The sequence below is a fragment of the Caretta caretta genome, chromosome 4, assembly GCF_965140235.1.
Source record: "Caretta caretta isolate rCarCar2 chromosome 4, rCarCar1.hap1, whole genome shotgun sequence".
Taxonomy (NCBI): domain Eukaryota; kingdom Metazoa; phylum Chordata; order Testudines; family Cheloniidae; genus Caretta; species Caretta caretta.
Genome location: NC_134209.1, coordinates 97,464,967 through 97,483,198, shown reverse-complemented (window position 1 = coordinate 97,483,198; position 18,232 = coordinate 97,464,967). Strand labels below are relative to the sequence as shown.

General features: G+C 41.5%; 1 protein-coding gene across 2 annotated transcripts in view; it reads right to left on the bottom strand.

Annotated features, from left to right (window-relative positions):
* SGCZ (sarcoglycan zeta) overlaps positions 1 to 18,232 on the bottom strand; it is an 834,522-nt gene that overhangs the window by 642,346 nt on the left and 173,944 nt on the right. The window lies entirely within an intron of this gene.

Here is an 18,232-nt window from a genome sequence, read left to right as displayed (position 1 = left end):
TGAGACTGAACTACTTATGTCATTAACCTTGACACAAAAAGGTAGCATTTTTAATATCTAAAGCTGAAATAAATAAAACGTTCAAGAGAAGTGAAGATAAGAGAAGGAAAAGAATACATTTACTGTACCAGACAAGAACATAATCCCTTTACAGTTAACATCTAGCTCCTTCTCTAACAAATTATAGATCTTATCTTTAGTAGTGTGGGAAAAATTCATGACTCCCCATTTCCTTGGCTGTTTATATATCTTTAAAGGTGCACCATTCATACAAAAAAAGGATAATATCCTGAGAAAGAAATCAGTATTTTGTTAAAGCTTACTACAAGCTAAAGCTGGTTATTTGACTTTCCACCAAGGGTAGGATATTCTCAGTTCACAGGCTTGTGCCTTAACAGAAACACAACAAACCACAAAACAACAACAAAGGTAGGGTTTTAAAGAAAAAAACAAAAGGATAAGCAACAGATTAGAAATACTATCTAAAGAGCCCTTGTAACAGAAGATATATATATCTAAAAAGGTATGTGTATTTATATATCTTCAAGTCTTTACAAGGCTATACTCAGACACTCTGAATCCTGCCATTATAATGTGTAAGGAAAATGTTTGAGCAAGGTACAGAAAGAAGTGTTTGCACACCGAAAAAGCAAAAATTGTAAATGGAAACAAAGTCTATTTGTATCTCAATGTGATTTTTCAGCTCCCCCATAGTACCTTCAGTATTTTCAGAACTGAACCAAATTCATCCTTCAGTTCCATGCAGCCAATTCTCAGCATGCCATTGTTGTGCTGTTAATTATCAGATGCAACTCCCACTGAAGACAATGGGCTATTTTTTGCTGTCAGTTACACTCAAAATCTGGAGTTATTCCACTGTGTACACTAGTTTAAGAGCTAAATTTGCCGCAACAAGTTTGCACATATGTAACCCACATCAGAATAACGTTCAATGCATATATGATGGAGAATTGGAATATGGGAGAAAAAACAGCATGCTTGTTTGTCTATGTACAGATCAGGTACAGGTCCCAAGTAGTATATATTGAGAGAGCATACAACTAGTGCACACAAAGTACTCTATGCAAAAAATATATACTGAAGTGTGGTATAACACTCCCATTAAGGAGAATAGCCACCCCTTAAGGAATTCCAGTCATTCCACTTGCCTCTTACATATACTTCTGTTCAAAAAGTTGCACTGAATTTTGAAAAGACTGGAAGGTGATTTTCTCGTACAACTGTCAAATATTAAGCAAAACCACTAAAACTAATTCTGGTGAGAAACTGTCTACTTGTGAACCTTCTGTCCATTTTAACCAGCATGTTGTATTCTAGATTTCCAATGTACTACTGCCTATTTACCATGCTGTAAATGAGGTTGCCATGTAAATTACCTTTTTTTCCATTCACTACAATTAAAAAAAGATAGCCCACATTTGTAAAATCTCTCTCAAAGAAGCTTGAGAGCAGACCACTGCACCTACCTGTCCAAATGCAATATCTGAAATCCTTGGGATAGCCTGGTGGAATGGTGGTAGAGCACAGCAAAGCACTCTGCTCATACATTCCCATCCTGAGCAGCTAATGAATAGGCATGGTGCTACTAAACTGCAAAAATAAAAGGAAGATTTGTGGAACCTTAGAGACTAACAAATTTATTTGAGCATAAGCTTTCGTGGCATACACCGTCTCTAGAATGGTGGAGGAGGATAATTATGAAGATTCCTCTGTGAATTAAGTGCTTAAAAGCAGAGTCACTGAAACAAAACACTTTCTAAACAACAAAGAGGTATGGAATGGAAATTGTATGGAGAAAAAAAGGATAGAATGGTGTGGATACCAGTGTCAGGCCTCAAGCCTCCTTGTATCAGTACTTACCCACTTTATTCTGGCCACAAAGGTGCCACTTAGGGACCACCCTGCATTGAGAGTTGTGTGAATCCACCCACTCCCCTGTGAGTTTGGGATACAATTCTGTTTCCCAAAATTCCATTTGCTTCTCCCACTTCTGCGCAAGTCTACTGCCACAGTCCTGCAGCAGACGTAGCATCCCTCTACATGCTCACACATCTCTACTGGCCACTGGTTAGGAGCTCAGTTCCTACCTGTTCCTTTTGGGTGTCCTGCACCATAGGGGATGCAGAAAAAGAACAGTTCCTGAGCTCTGTATTACAGTTGTGCAGAAGCAAGAAACGGAGAATGATACATATGTATTGAGGGGTTGGGCATAAAGAAGAAGATGGTTTTAAAACAATTAAAATGTGATATATTTCTGTGTTTATTTATAGTTATTAAACCTTGTTAGTTCCATTTTGTTTTCAACCCTGACTTTGCTGGTGCAGCCAGCTCCAGCATAGTAAAGCCAGTTCTGAGAGCTTGAGAAGAACACATCAGGAGTGAAGATTAACAGTGAAAAGCTAGCCACAGAAAGTGAGCCTTGTGGAGAGATTTGAAAGAGGAGTGTGAGATTGCTTAGCACGCAAGAAGAGGAATATTGCTGCAGAGTAGAGGGAGGCATGAGAAAATGCACCAATGTGTGAATGGAAGAAGTGACAGTCAGATGCCTTTAATCATTTAAAGTGAAATACAAAAAGATAACAGATTAGAAATAAAATCCAAAAACTAGGCCAGCTAGATTAGCCACAGCATGAATGTGTTATACCCACAAACTCTCTAAAAGTTCCCTTCTGGGATAGATGACACCAAGCTGGAAATGCTGATTGGCATATGCTCTGGAGAGGCAATTATTTCTGTCATTTACCTCTCAATGAAACGTGATGGCATACCCATGTTTAAACTGAGGAGAGGGCATCCACAGATAGAATTGGCTAGCTGGCGTTTGAAAGGCTGCACTCAAGTGAGCCATAGTAATGGAAAAGAATCAAATTTCCATATCCCCAGAATTTGTATGGATTATTGGATGATAATATGTGATAATATATCATTTCTTAAATAAGTGAAAGATGTTGAACTTGTCTTATTTTCTTTCAAAGACAAAACCTTTATATGTTGAGCTTCATATTTGTATTAATATTTATACAATTAAATTTCCGATTCTTTCTAATCAGGAGCACTTTCTTGATTGGACTGTCAGAATTTCTATCACATTCATTAGTTAAGATGGATGGTAGTGTGCTCCAAAGACACAGCAGGAAAATTCGCCCAAGAAGTGCTACCGAGCAAATCTCTTATGTTCCCAGATCATCATTTATCAACTTTATGGGGAGAGTGGAAGTTCACATAAACAAACTGGAAAGAACAAAATTTGTTAAGAATGGTATATTATGTTTCCCGTTGGTAATGGAGATATAATTAATTTACATGAGTTCACGACTGCTCTAAATTCTGTATCAATTAGATCTTTTACATTACTGCTTGGGCTTCTTCCCAGCCAACCTGCAGCTCCAACTCATTTTATTCACCTTATCTCTCATACTCAAAGCCTCACATCCAAGAGTTCCTATAGTCCTTCACTGCTTCTAGGTATCCTGGCACTGCAGGAAGCCAAGAAAAATTAGTAGAGTGTTCCTTATAGGGAAAGCTGCCTCTCTTTAGTCTTGCTACGCTCCCTTCCCAATCTGCAACTTGAAAAAAGTGAATTTTAGGAAGGAGCAGAGAGAGGGTGTTAGGTGTGATGAAGAAAGGATGATGTGAGAGTATAATGGAGGAAGATTGGTACATTTACCTAAATGGACACATTTACCGAAATAAAAAATAAGCAAATACTTCCTAGGGAGTAAAGTATGGGCCAATAGATGAAATATGGGGAATTGTGACACTACACAGAGCCTTGAAGAAAATGTAAGGGGACTGTTGCCCCCTTACTAACAGTCAGTGGGGGTGTTTTGGTTGGCTAGCTCCCAGTACTAAAAGGGGAAGGATCTATGGGAAATCAGGACCCTGAGACTGACAGTCCCCAGGAACAATGGGGAGAGGCCAAGGCTCCAGGTCAGCCTGAATGACAGGGCAAGCAGGCTAATCAGGGAGTCAGGAGGCTAGGGAGGTCCCGTACTCCGTGTGAGCTGGATTGGCCGGGGTCAGACAGAGTGGGGCCAATCTAAGGAGAAAGCAGGGGCCCAAGCTGACCTGGGGAGCAGAGCTGTGCCAGAGCCAGAGGGGCCAGAAAAGCAGCCCATGAAGCAGGTCAGTGCTGGGAGCAGAGTCACAGAAGCAGCCTGCAGAGCAGACCTGTCCTGGGAGCAGAGCTGTAGCAACCATTAACCATCAATTAAATTGATGATTTAACTGGGAATTGGTCCTGCTTCGAGCAGGGGGTTGGACTAGATGACCTTCTGGGGTCCCTTCCAACCCTTATATTCTATGATTCTATGATTCTATGAACCAGAGGCAGATGGGCCAAAGAAGTGGCCCAGGGAGCTGGAGGCAGAGCAGCAGCAGCCGTGCTGAGACAGAGTGGTGGAGCTGGGGCTGGAGCACTCCGGAGCTGCGTGCGGTGAGCAGCTGGGGAGAGCGAGGGGGACCCTGGGCAGCAGGCCCAGCACAGGGAGACGCCTCAGCCAAGGGGCTCTGCAGGCCAGGCTTGGATCGTAACCCCGACAGGGCGGGGGCGACACTGGGAAGAAGGGTCCTACCACTTAGAGCCTGAGAGCGTGTGGCCAGCACCAGAGCAAGTGTCCAACCCGCAGCATCCCTACAGCACAGCCAGGGCCTGAGAAGGCGGCCTGGGACTTACAAGGAACAGACTGTGAACTGCCCGGACATTCCAGAGACTGTTTGTGATGTTCCCTGCCACAGAGCGGGTGGATGTGTTTCCTTTAACCTCTCCCATTTTTCCGTATTCTTTTTAAAATTAATTGTTGATTAAATAACTTGCATTTGCTTTAACTTGTATGTAATGGTCAGTGGGTCAGAGAAGTGCCCAGTGCAGAGAGAGTACCCCGGAGTGGGGACACCCTAGCCCCTGTCCTAGGTGACCACAGCAGGGTTGGGGTCGAGCCCCCCAGAAATCCTGGGTCCAGCCTTGTTGGGGTTACGAGGACTTTGCCAGACAGGAGAGTGGAAGGGAAGTCCTCAAGGGCAGGGAGGCCTCTGGGTTAAGGAAGTGGGAGAAAGGACTCGGAACTTTTCGCTAGCCCACTTCACCGGGGTAGTGCAGAAGCCAGGAAAGTTCCCCACAAGAGCGGGACTATTCCCCCCCTTACACAAAGGTCAGAGTTTGATAGCAATCCAGTGGGGCAGAAGGACTTAAATAGGTGAATTGAAATGACCAGAATAGTGGTCAAGGAAGATAACTTTGGCTACAGCTTACTGAATGAATTTGGGGAGATAAAAATGGAGAAAGTGAGATGGCAGCCAGTGAAAAGGCCATATTATTTTCCTTGCAGATGTCTCAGTGAAAACTCACTGTGGGCCCTCAAGGGCAGGGAGGCCTCTGGGTTAAGGAAGTGGGAGAAAGGACTCGGAACTTTTCGCTAGCCCACTTCACCGGGGTAGTGCAGAAGCCAGGAAAGTTCCCCACAAGAGCGGGACTATTCCCCCCCTTACACAAAGGTCAGAGTTTGATAGCAATCCAGTGGGGCAGAAGGACTTAAATAGGTGAATTGAAATGACCAGAATAGTGGTCAAGGAAGATAACTTTGGCTACAGCTTACTGAATGAATTTGGGGGGATAAAAATGGAGAAAGTGAGATGGCAGCCAGTGAAAAGGCCATATTATTTTGCTACCTGGGCCCTTATCCTTAAATTTGTTCCTGTGTCATTAAGTACAAGTGGTTTAGAAATCCCTACACTAAAATTAGCCATCTCTGAACACCACTGTATGTTTAGACTTGCATTTATAACAGTGGATCCATGTGATCTTGCCAAAGATCTTTTGTTGCAGACATTTTGTCCGACATCTGGCTAGGGCTTTGGTCATGACAGATTTGTTATACAAGTGTATTGAAGCTTTCTTTCATCAGTGACATTTGGTCATGGACTTTTAATCCAAATTTACAGTTTTTCTACCTGCATTTATGAACTCTGTCTCTGGGCTGTAACTGTACTAATAAGCATGACATTTCATGGTGAATAGTCACATCGTGAAATGCCAAATTCAGGCATCAACACAGGACAAAAAGTATCTTTGGGAATGATGTGCTACTCATAAATGTTAATGAATATCCTACATCTCAGGGGGGAAATGTGAGTATTTGAGTTTCCTATGAATACAAAGAGAAACTTAAAATACTTTTATCTCTGAAGCCCTCTTCCTTTTTCTAGTGTTAAAAACAACAACCTTGGAACACTTACTTTACACTTGGTAGCTGATTGATTTATTTAGGATAAACGGTGACAGTCTGTGTCACTGGCATAACAGTACATGTCCATAGATTTGACTGTAATTGTGCCAGTGTGATTAATTGTAACTGGATATGGTACACCATGGAAAGATGAAAAGTCTGAGAATAGTATATTTAAAGGAAAGATTTCCTAAGAGACACAGTATGAAGTTCTTTCCAAAACAATTTTCATTCACTGTTTTTAGTTTCTTTATTTTCCATTCAACATTCTTCTAAACATCCTCTTAGAATATTTAAGAATAACTTCCACCCTCATACCACTGTTGTCTTGGCAGACAATGATTCCTTTTAATCAGTTTTTGAAAGTGAGAAGTCAACATGACTTGATCTCTTCTGTGCAGTCATCAGTACCATAAAATGATGGCAGCACATCTCTAAAACACACCTTAATGTCTGCTTACTATGTTGATTGATTGGCTCTGCAACAGTGTAAAATATTGTCGAGTCACACAAACCATTATTTTATATTTAATCTGACAGCAATGATAAATTTAAAAATTAGACTCTGAAGGAAAATTTTAAGCCTAAACTGATTGTGAACTATTCCTTGAAAGCTTCAAAACTTACTGTTTTGGGGCTTCCCTGGAGAATCAGGTGTTCTAAAAAATATATCTGCAGTAAATATTGCTATTTTTATTTCTAAGACATCTGGAACAAAGCAGGGCAGCAAAGGGCTCAGGTGTCAGGTGAGAAGGTAGGGTCCAATGTAGCAGGCATCCTGCCAGGGATTCACCTAGTTGCTCAGACAACTTTCTGTGCCTCCCCCTTGCTTAAATAGCAAGTCATATCCCATCAGAGAGGCCAGACATCTCCTCCAATCAGGAGCTTTGTGAGCAGCGTCTCTGGTGAGCTAGGTGATATCAGCCCACACTTCCTGCTGGTATCGGCAAGCTGCCTGGTGGTGGCTGCAGTCTGAGGACTATCTGGGGTCCCAAAAACCCAAGTTTGTGATCCAAAATCCGTCATACCAGCTCACTCTCCCCAAAAAATCTGATGTTTACGGGGGCTCCATGGCAGGCCAGGACCATCTGAGTGGGGGGGGGGGAAGGATAGCTCAGTGGTTTGAGCATTGGCCTGCTAAACCCACGGTTGTGAGTTCAATCCTTGAGGGGGCCATTTAGGGATCTGGGGCAAAAATTGGAGATTGGTCCTGCTTTGAGCAGGGGGTTGGACTAGATGACCTCCTGAGGTCCCTTCCAACCCTGATATTCTATGATTCTATGAATGGACATTGTATGTTTCCCAGAAGCCCCTACCCTCACCAATCCTTAGAAGCCTGGCTTCAGCACAGGAACTGACCAATAGGCCAGGAACTTTCCTTGGTACAGCTTCCCCAATGCACAATGAGGAAGCTTACCAGAGGTCACCCATCAGTACTAAGGGGCCCTAATAGGGCAAAGTCTTCCCAACCCTTCTGCCAGGGTTGGGGCCCTTCTTGGACAAAAAATCCTGTCCATTTGCTGGATAAGAAGGAAGACCCTTAGTAAGATGAAACACAGCCCTTTTGATATCAAAAGCCCTTTCTTTGGCTATTGGTCACTGGAAAACTCAGTTTGAACCAGTATATGCAAGCCTCCCCAGTTGTTGGTACCTCTCTGGTACCTATCTGGAGTGATTCACCCCCAAAGATCCCCACGGGCATAGTTTGTGGGTCCTGGATGAGCCATGATAACCGTTCCTGCTGGTATTACATACAAACCCTGGCCCACAGTGATACATAAAAATTACAATATGGTTCCCACAGATATTGCATGTCATTGCAGTATCTGTCAAAGATGAATCAGAGAAAAAGGCAGCAGAGTCCCATGTCACTGTTTCAAACAGAATCTCCAAAGAACATGTACTCTCCTTGCTGGTCACTTAAGACTTACACTGTGTGCTACTGAAGGGTTTGCTCCCTGTTCTCCAGGTATGATGGTGTATTGACCATTTCACAACTCAACTCCCAGTTCCATACATAGTCCAATAGATCATTCTCCATCCCTCTGCAGCTCCCAGGGCTTTTTAACAGATATAGAATTAGCCCTACAAATGTGCACAGTCTAGTGTATGATGCAAACTACACAACCAGAGTGATCATATTCTATTTGATGTTGCAAAGTCATAGTAAGCTTCTGATTGTTTACTTTAAGATTTACTCAACTTTTTTTTTTAATTCCTCTGTAGACTTGTATCCTCTGACTCTCTTTACCAGGCAAGTTGTCAAATGAACATGGAACCAAGCTAAAAAAGTGTTTCAAACCTCTTAATCTCCGTTTTTACAGCTTTAATCCAAATAGAACTTTAGTCAGCTTCAGTCTGGGGTCTGGCTGAATTATAGATAAGCAGATCCCACTAGGGAACACCACAGGAATTAAAACGCTGCTACTCATTCAGGCATGCTTACTTTTAGTGAAAAATTACGATTGTTCAGTTTGCCCAGGCAGTTCATAGGACATCCATTAACTCCACTCGTTAATACCACAAACAGGAATTTTTAACTTTTAAAACATGAAAATGAACACTGAGTTTTATAACTGACCCTCTACATTGAAAGTGTGAGCTAACAATATAAACAATAGATTTGCAATTTCTCAGCAACTTTTACACAAGGAGGTTCAGACCTGATCCATACATTTAGAACCAGGTAGTCAAACTGATCCTTCTGAATACAATGCTGGGATAAAACTCTCCGGCATTCTGAATATTCCAAGCTTATTTGAACTTTTCAAATGCAACAGCAAAAAAATATCCTTACAATAAGAAATAAGATGGCAAAGACTTGATGTTACTTGAAACTCATTTTATCTTTACTATGATCATTTTACTTTTCTTCATGTTATATAATTGGAAACTGGAACTTATATGTTGATATAGGTTAAAAGGATCTACGTTAAATAATGATTTCAAAATATATTGTGATATGTTATTTTGTACCAGTACCAACATGACACGAAGGCACAGAAGGTCATAAGATAAAGCACGACTGGAAACTTGCCAAGGAAAATTCCACAGAGATGCAGGACCATAGTGTTGGTAATTTGGTGGGCAGCAGATTTCCCTCTGAAGTGATACTAAATCAATAACTCTGCATTATGTTCAAAGACATTATGCTGTTGACATTACTGTCTTTCCAGTGAGACATACCAAGAAGAGCATACAGCATAAGGAATGGTCTACAATTAAAATTCTGAAGTGGCATAGCTGTGCCACTGTAGCACTTCAGTGTAGACACTAACTATGCTGACAGGAGGGACTCTCCCATCAGCATAGGTCAGTGGTCTCTGAACTGTAGGGTGAGCCCCCTGAGGAACATTTAGGGGGGTGCATGGTGGGACCCAGGCACGTCCCCAGTGGGTTGACGAGGCAGTGCTGCCCAGCCTCTCTCTGCCCCCAGGCAAGCTCCATCCCAGCCGCAATTCCATCACGCCCCCTGCTCCACTCCCATCTCTGCTCTGACCCCAGCCGTAGCTCCACTCAGACCCCTCCTCCACCCCCAGCTCCGTCTCTAGCCCCAGCTCCTGCCCCATCCCAGTTCTCTCCTTAGCTCTGCCTTCAGCCCAAGCTCTGCTGTGGGGGCAGCCTTGGCTGAGCAGTTTGTGGACGATACCAAGCTGGGAGGGGTTTCAAGTGCTTTGAAGGATAGGCTTAAAATTCAAAATGAACTGAACAAACTGGAGAAATGGTCTGAGGTAAATAGGATGAAATGCAATAAGGACAAATGCAAAGTACTCCATTTAGGAAGGAACAATCAGTTGCACACATACAAAATGGAAATGACTGTCTAGGAAGGAGTACTGCAGAAAGGGATCTGGGGGGTCACAGTGGACCATAAGCTAAATATGCGTCAACGGTGTGACACTGTTGCAAAAAAAGCAAACATCATTCTGGGATGTATTAGCAGGAGTCTTGTAAGTAAGACACGAGAAGTAATTCTTCCTCTCTACTCCGCGTTGATTAGGCCTCAACTGGAGTATTGTGTCCAGTTCTGGGCGCCACATTTCAGGAAAGATATGGACAAATTGGAAAAAAACTGCAGCAGAAAAAAGAAGAGCAACAAAAACTATTAAAGATTTAGAAACCATGACCTGTGAGTGAAGATTGAAAAAAATTGGGTTTGTTTAGTCTGGAAAAGAGAAGAGAGTGGGGATGTGATAACGATTTTCAAGTACATAAAAGGTTGTTACAAGGAGGAGGGAGAAAAATTGTTCTTCTTAACCTCTGAGGATAGGACAAGAAGCAATGGGGTTAAATTGCAGCAAGGGAGGTTTAGGTTGGACATGAGGAAAAGCTTCCTAACTGTCAGGGTACGTAAGCACTGGAATAAATTGCCTAGGGAAGTTGTGGAATCTCCATCACTGGAGATTTTTAAGAGCAGGTTAGACAAACACCTGACAGGGATATTCTAGATAATGTAGTCCTGCCATGAGTGCAGGGGACTGGACTAGATAACCTCTTGAGTTCCCTTCCCTTACTACGATTCTATGATCCTGTTGTATATTAATATGAACAGATCTATTGTGCCTTCAGATTTAAGATTTATATAGTCTTAAATTGTACATGTAGCGTATTTATGTAATCTTGTTCACTATATCTCTTTGATAATATAATAGTTAGAGCCCTTATTCCTCAGATCTGTTACTGAAGTCAGTCAGAGTTTGTTACAGATTTCAGTGGGAACCAAACAGACCAGGGTAACGTGAAGCTGGAAAATACATCTTCATTATACCGTACTCCTTTCCTTCTTTCACCTCATAATCCTCATTCTTCTATGCTTTTAAATCTATTTGAAATAGTAAATTGAAGATTTTGTGGTGCAAGGAAGGAATATTTAATTCCTCTCTGAGTAAAGTTTGGGGCCTCTGAATGCCATTTGGATGAAAATCTGAATGGGTTTATTTTACCCCTTTTCATGTTACTGACATTAAAAAAGGCATGTCACCAGTGTCATCTCTGTGAAATATAATTGCAAAGAGAAACAAAACTTTTTTAATTTATGGGTATAGAATACAATTAGTGTCTTATCACTACTTGGTTAGGTTATCAACGTGAACTACTGTCATATCAGCAGTAGTAGCTATTTTGATTTGGGGAGCTAACTCTTTATTTTTCATGTATATCCCCTTTGGTAGAGCCAACCGTACTTAACTGCATTAATTCTTGTCTTCTTCTTACATTAGCTACCTAACAGCCATCAAACCCACCTTTCCTGCATCCTCTTGGGGAAGGGAATAAAAAAAAAAAAAACAATAGCCCATGAGAAGTAGCAAATGTATTCTTCTTCAAGTTGTTTTCATTTTTTGACAGTTTTAAATTCCCTCCCTGAATTTTCTCTGACTCCTTAGAAAAAATGTTTTTTTTTCTCCTTTTCAAAATGCTTAGCTACTGAATCCATTATTTAACAGGCTCACATGACTCCTAGTTCAGATCTGAAACTTCAGTATGCATGGACAGCCTTCGTACAGCATGTTCTTTGTCTTCCTCCCAATGAGGAGCCAGAAGCAGAGGTGGCCTGACATGAAATAAAACTTTAGAACTTTAGCTATTTTAGAAAGACAAGCTCCTGAATGCTGCACTTCCACCCCAACAGTTTTTTGGGACAGAAGATTTTGTATTTTCCTCCTTAATAAAATTCTCATCTTTATTAATCCTGAGTTTGCATTTTTGTTTTAACATCAAAGTTACTTTATGCCATTCATACCATTTTGACAAATTCCTGTCACTCTCTACTTTCTTAAAGGTCCATTCCTTTGTTTCCCCCTATCTCCCTGAGGGAACGTGGGGACACTGCAACAACAGAAGGAAAGTACCTCATCTCCTTGTTGCCTCACATAACATTTCTAACATGGAGCTGAGCAGATGCTTACATTAATATTTAAATGAATATGTAATACCAAAACAATACCAACACTGCAATAAATATTAACAAGAAAAATAAACACTGGTTTCATTTTTATTACACAAATAAATCCTCCTGCCCCATTATACAATTTAAGCTACTGCTGAGGACAAAGTCCTTAGGCCTTGAGAGATTCTTAATTCTGTATTTCCTATTCAGCACTGCTGTGCAGTTCTCACTTTGTAAAAGGCCCTCGAGCAATTTCCACTAATACAGTAGACTGGTGAATATCTGAACGCACAACTGAAAGTGATAATTGATAGCGAAGGACCAGATTTTTAATTTGCAATAATGTGTGTGCAATCATGTACCCAGATTTGTATATGAATTTACCACAGCTGCAAGTGCCAATGCACATTAGATCAGCTCACAAGTGAGGACCAACTAACAAATTGTGCATGGAGCTAAAAATAAAATATAATCAAAGGAATTTCTATAGCATGAAACTGTCAGGCATTTCCCCAATATTTAAGTGTTTCATTGTTAAAAATATGTATTAAAAATCAATGTGTCACAGTTCTCCAGTGGCTTAAGACAAGATCAACCCTGCACTTTTCCATGTCAGAGTGTTTAGCAGAGTGCTAATGTTCATAGTAAGCCCTGGTCTACACTACGGGGTTAGGTCAAATTTAGCCACATTAGTTTGATTTAAAAATGACTGCATCCACACAACCAACCCCGTTCCGTCGACCTAAACGGCTCTTAAAATCGACTTCTGTACTCCTCCCCGATGAGGGGAGTAGTGCTAAAATCGACCTTGCTGGGTCAACTTTGGGATAGTGCAGACACAAATCAATGGTATTGGCCTCCGGGAGCTAACCCAGAGTGCTCCATTGTGACCACCCTGGACAGCACTTTGAACTCCGATGCACTAGCCAGATACACAGGAAAAGCCCTGGGAACTTTTGAATTCCATTTCCTGTTTGGTCAGCGAACTCAGCAGCACTTAGCAGCCCAGGTGACCATGCAGTCCCCCCAGAATTGTAGAGCATAAACGCTCCCCCATCATCTCCGTCCCTGAGGCTATCACAGATTAGAAGGCGAAAAAAAAAAAACGAACTCACAAGACATGTTTTCTGAGCTCATCCAGTCCTCCCGCACTGATGAGGCACAGCTTAATGCATGGAGACATTCAGTGGCAGAGTCCAGGAAAGAATTAAGTAAGCACGAAGAGAGGAGGCAGGACGTGATGCTGAGGCTAATGGGGGAGCAAACGGACATGATGAAGCGTCTGTTGTTGGAGCTGCAGGAAAGCCAACAAGAGCACAGACCCCCACTGCATCCACTGTTTTACCGCCTACGCTCCTCCCCATGTTCCATAGCCTCCTCACCGAGATGCCCAAGAACGTGGGGGGGGTGGGGCAAAGGCTCCAAGCACTCAGCCACTCCAGAGGATGGCTCAAGCAACAGAAGGCTGTCATTCAAACAGTTTGATGTTTAGTGTGGCTAAAATAAGTAATTTGGCCTTTTCCTTCCCTCCTCCCCCTCCCCACCTGAGCTACCTTGTCCATTATCTCATTTTTTTTAATTAATAAAGAAAGAATGCATAATTTAAAAACAATAGTTACTTTATTTCGAAGGGGGAGGGTGGTTGGGTTATAGGGAATTAAAATCAACAAAGGGGGAGGTTTGCATCAAGGAGACACACACAGCTGTCACACTGAAGCCTGGCTAGTCATAAAACTGGTTTTCAAAGCCTCTCTGATGCGCAACACGCCTTGCTGTGCTCTTCTAATTGCCGTGGTATCGGGCTGCTCAAAATCGGATGCCAGGCAATTTGCCTCAACCTCCCACCCTGCCATAAACATCTCCCCCTTACTCTCACAGATATTATGGAGCACACAGCAAGCAGCAATAACAATGGGAATGTTGGTTGCGCTGAGGTCCGACCAACAGCGTCAGTGAGCTTTTAAACGTCCAAAGGCACATTCTACCACCATTCTGCAGTTGCTCAGCGTACAGTTGAACTGCTCCTTACTACTGTTCAGGCTTCATGAGCCATGGGAGCAAGGGGTAGGCTGGGGTAGGTGTGACCGTGCGGTGCTGCCGGCTGGGAGAGCAGCCTCAGGAAGAAGCCTTCAGCTCGCATGATATTCCAGGCAGGACTGAATCTCCATGAGATGAATCTTAAAGAAGAGAATGACCTGGAGTCTCTGCCTTTGCAAGACATGCAGGGATCGATTCCTGGAGCTCTTCTACATGTACGACGAGGACAGGTACTAGTCCTACCGCACCGTCTGCTGCGAAGGCAAGGAGCTGCTGCTGGGTAGCAATGCCAGCTGCTGAAGGTGCTTCTGTGTTGAATGCTTGGGGGTCCTGGTAGGGCAAGATACCTCGTCCAAGGCAAAAGAGCAAGAGCCCTAGAGCGGTTATATGCGTCAACCTCAGAAGTCTATAGTGTGTTACAGCACTGATCGGACTAAAATGTACGGATGCAAGACTTCTTCATTAGCGACATAGGACAGGAATATGATGCACCTAAAATCTAAAAAGGCCCGCACATTCCCCAGAGTCATTACCCTTGATAACAGAACATCAATGATTTCATTGGCTACTTGGATCAGAGCAGCCCCCATAGTAGACTTGCCCACAACAGCAGCAGTGATGGTGAGCTGAGCGGGCTCCATGCTTGCTGTGGTATGGCGTCTGCATGGGTAATCCAGGAAAAAAGATGCGAAACAATTGTCTGCCATTGTTTTCACAGAGGGAGAGGCGATTGATGACATGTACCCAAAACCACCCATGACAATGTTTTTGCCCCATCAGGTACTGGGAGCTTAACCCAGAATTCCAGTGGGAAGTGGAGATTACGGGAACTGTGGGATAGCTACCCACAGTGTACCACTCTGTAAGTTGATGCTAGCCACAGTAGTGAGGACGCACTCCACCATCTTAATGCGCTTAGTGGGGACATACGCAATCGACTGTATAAAATTGATTTCTAAAAATCTACTTCTATAAAATCGACCTAATTTCATAGTGTAGACATACCCTTAAGTCTAACACTAAAAATCACATGGATGTTTAAATTATTTCAGGTGGATAATTTCTGCTCCAGCTGACAGAGAAAGCAAGTGACAATTAAAATTCATGAAAGTATACAAAACTATTTAAATATTCCATTCTGGAATCCCTGGTTGTAAATTTCTTTACAGCATGTACTAGATTTTTTTAAAATCATTTAATGAGGACTTTTTTAATTGAACAACTGCCTTGTTGTAATTCTTGCACTTTAACAACTAGAGCCCTTTTCAGCAGAACACATTTATTTCCAAGAAAACAAAACTGGTGTTCAATCAGCATGATGGCTACAAAGAGTAAAATCAAAGAAAGGGTTGTTATAGAATACATGGAAGGAATAATAAATAAGACCTAAGACCATGGATTAACTCAAGAATTTATACATTCAGGCTGAAGGAATAAAAAAAATTCTTGCATTTTCTCCAACAAGTTGCAATAGAGTTTGAAACCCTGGAGTGGATGTATTTATGCTTCCACTTTGAATAGGAAATAATTATGGGGAGGGGAGGAAGCATGTCCCACTGACTGTGCCTTTTAGTTTGAATCAGTGAAAGATCCTTTTGTTTACTTTGTACACTGTGAGGCCCAGGTGGGCCATCCTGAGCTAAATGACTAAGCCAGCTCACTTCACAAGATGCTTCAGTTGAGTCCATGATATTCCATTAGTAGAGCTGGTCAATTTTTCTTTTTTGTGGGGGCTGTAGGGGGAGAAATAGTTTATTTAGCTAAAAAAAAAAGGTTCACAGATTCAGATAGATTTCAGCCAATAGTTTCAACCAAATAAAAGCGAATAAAACAAATCCCAAGAAACTGGAAACATTTTGTTTCAACATTTTCAATTTGAAATGTTTTGACTTTTTATTTCAATACGTTTCATTTAAAAATCTTGCTATGTTTAACCAAAAAACCCCACAAAAATGGTAAAAATATTTTCCTTTTTTTTTTTTATCAATGAGAAAAAAACAAATAATTGTTGTTTTGGGTGAACCCAAAACAATGTGTGATTTTTTTTTTAATTAGGAAAAAAAATCAGAGGTTCACCTATGTCTGTCTGTTACTTTAAACATTTAACACACTGATTTTTCTGTATTAGTAACTAATAAAAACATGAACAATTCTTCAAATTAATTCTGGTCTATTATCCTAAGTTTAATAATTCTTCTCTCTCATTAATATGGACTCCCTTCAGAACATAATGGAGCTAACATATCACTTCTTAATAAAGGTCACTTAGCAGATTTATGACATTTAATAAAAGGCAAAGATCCTGATAACTAGAGCTGAATAAATCCTCATGTAACTGTTCTATTATCATCCCATATTTATTTGTTTCATCTTCCTCTTCATAACAGATATGTGTATATATATACATATATACATACACACACATATATTTCTGGACAGGAGCTATATTTAACTATATGCTGGGAGGTATACAAAGAGACTAATACCTGAATAGGCTTGTGGACACTACTGTAATGCCATGAACAAATAAGAACAATAAATAAATAAAATAAATAATGATGAACAATTTGTTTAGCAAACTTAGCATCTTTGCTTATGGACAATCAAAAAGCAGGGTGATTTTTTATAATTATGTGAAAATCTTCAATTCATTTTAACTATATTGTTTGACTGCAAACAATTTTTGGCAGGTGCTGATTATTCACTATTTGCTGCTAGAGATTTGTGTATTAGAAACTGGAGAACTGGGCTATAGACCACAAAATGAAATTCAACAAACACAAATGTAACGTGCTACATTTAGAGAGTAAAAATCAAATGCACAAATACAGAATGGGGGATAACTGGCTTGGCAGCAGCACTGTTGAGAAGGTTTTGAGAGTTGTGGTGGATCACAACCTCAACATGAGTCAACAGTGTGATGCTGTTGCAAAAAAAGCAAATGCAATTTTATGTTGCATTAATAGAGGCATAGCATGCAAGGCACAGTAGGTGATTATACTGTTCTACTCACGAGTAGAGGGTTAGGGTTAGGCCTTAGCTGGAGTACTGTGTCCAGTTGTGGTCACCACTGTATAGAAAGGATCCAGAGGTGAGCAACAAAGATGATCAAAGAGATGGAATGCAAGCCATATAAGCAAAGGCTGAAGGAACTGCGTATGTGTAGTTTGGAAAAGAGGGGTTTAAGCGGGAACATGATAGCGGTCTTCAAATACTTGAAAGGCTGCCATAAAAATATGGAGAAAAACCGGTTCTCTCTTGCCACAGAGGGCAACACAAGAGGCAATGTGTTCAAACTACAGCATATCAGATTTAGATTAAATCTCAGGAAAAACCTCCTAATGGTAAGAACAGTAGGAGAATGGAACAGATTGCCTAGGGAGGTTGTGGAAGATCCTTCACTGGAGGCTTTCAAAAGGTGGCTGGATAGCCATCTGTCTTGGATGGTTTAGACACAACAAATCCTGTATCTGGGCAGTGGGTTAGACTAGCTGACCCTTGCAGTGCTTTTTACCCTACAATTCTATGATTAGTGGAGACCAAATTCACCTAGTTTTATTTCTGCTTCCTGATTGGATGAGCGTGCAAGCACTTACAACATGAATATTCATGTCTACAGATTTAAAAAAAAAATCAACTTTTGTGACTACTTGTGCCAGTAATTTTGAAATATACTTCCTGGGTGACTTCACCCCTATGTAGAGGGTCATCACAGGGCTAGGACAAGGGACACCCTTACCAAACATTCATGCCAATGAAGTTCAATTGCTCAAACACTCATGGAAAGTAAATCTGTAAGGTGTGTAAATATTTAAAAGTAGGGCTGTCAATTAATTGTAGTTAACATCTGCGATTAACTGAAAGCAAAATTAACATGTTAATCGCATAGCTGTGGGTGGGGTGGGAAGCATCAGCAGCAGGGGGGTGAAGCCTCAATGCACAGCTCTGGAAGCAGCAGAAAGGCTGGAGCAGCCCCAGCCTGCAGCTTCCTGGCAGTTAGAGTCCTGAACAGGGCTGGAGCCCCCAGTGGGTCTGAATCCCAGAGCCCTAAGGCCAGACCTTA